Source organism: Sinocyclocheilus anshuiensis, unplaced genomic scaffold (assembly GCF_001515605.1).
Source record: "Sinocyclocheilus anshuiensis isolate Anshui unplaced genomic scaffold, SAMN03320099.WGS_v1.1 scaffold758, whole genome shotgun sequence".
NCBI classification, from domain to species: Eukaryota; Metazoa; Chordata; class Actinopteri; order Cypriniformes; family Cyprinidae; genus Sinocyclocheilus; species Sinocyclocheilus anshuiensis.
Genome location: NW_015548126.1, coordinates 53,906 through 55,640, shown reverse-complemented (window position 1 = coordinate 55,640; position 1,735 = coordinate 53,906).

The following is a 1,735-nucleotide window of genomic DNA, read 5'->3' as shown; positions in this document are numbered from 1 at the left end:
TGTGTGTCCTGCTCCTGCATTTACAAAATCTACTGTATAAACTGCATGCTGGTGCTACTCATGTATGGACCCATGTATAATGGCGTGCTGTTCAGTAGTGCTATAATAGTATACTTAAATTAACTGTTTTTTCATAGCCCATCATATATGCCCTGGCTGTCCTATGGAATTTCTCCTTGCAGGAGGCTGAGCAGGTCTTCCTTTCTGGTCCAGATTATCATTACAGGTCAGAGTAGAATATTAATTATTTTTTGCACAATGCCCAGTGCACCCTTTTGTTTCTGATATTTCTGTTAACCCAACAGTGATTGTTCTCTGACAACTATTTCAGTGAAGTGGAAGATTTTAATAGAAGGATTGACAGTAACACTTTCTATGAAGCCTGTATTTATAATACATTATAAGGGTATTCTTACAGCATTATAAGGAATCAATGAATAATGCATTATAAGAAACCTTATAACATGTTGCATCATCTTATAAATAATCGTAAGAACAGTTTAATGTATTATAATACTTATTTGTGGTCAAGTGTATGATAATTTATAACACACAATGAACACGTTGCATCCACTTAAGTTACAATGGATTATATTTCTCATAGTTATAATGTATTATAGGTCTCATATCTTGCCATTGTTTAAGATCTGTACAATAACTTTTACTGTAAAATAACAAATACAAAGTATTCATGAAAACATTCCAAAATGTTTTAATGTGGTCTTTTTATTTATAAGTGGTCTTTGTCTGCTTTAAGTGAAGTAACTTCACTGTATTTAAAGCAGATAAAGACCACTTATAAATAATAATAATAAATAATAATAATAATAATATTTTTTCTCAAACAGCCATAGGATCAGATATCAGATCAGATGAATGTGTACACATTTGCTTTGAACTATTTTTATTGTAATATCAATTTGATTATTTTGATGGTACCCTTTAGACAACTGTTGACAAGTAACTTTGCAACTACATATCAACTAGCAGTCATTGGAGTATTAGTAGACTGTCTGCTAAATATCTGCTAAAACTTTATTTTGATGGTTCCCTAACAGACATTCTACTGACTATAAGCATCTTTGCAAGTACATCAACTTATTCTACCAACCCTAACCTTAACCTAGGCCTACTAATACTCTGTTGGGAGTTAGTTGACATGTAGTTGCAAAGTTGCAAAGGGGACCATCAAAATAAAATGTAATCTAATTAAAAAAAACACACATTGCATTTTTTCATTTGACAGTATTACAACTGATCTTAAACTAGCTCACAGCAAAATTAATATTAACCTCGCAGGAAACACTCAAAACAACACTTAACCACTTCTAACCACTCACAAGTTGTAGTAACATACTGTCCAGATCTTAAATAAACAATGTCAAGATAATCCATTATAAATTAAGTGGATTTATTATGGTATTCATTGTGTGTTATACATAATCATACTCTTAAAAGTTATAACCACAAATGCGTAAGTATTATAATGTATTATAATTGTTATGATTATTTATGAGATGATACAACATATTATTACGTTTTTTGTTATAATGCTTTATGCATTAATTATAATGTCTTAAGAAAACCCTTCTAATGTATTATAAATACAGGCTTCATAGAAAGTGTTACTGGATTGACAAACAATTGAGGAAGGAAGGGAGAACATTCAGTTGGTGGGTTTTGTTCTTATATACTTTGGAGTTTAGAGTTTGGAGTTAGATGTCAGTAACATGAT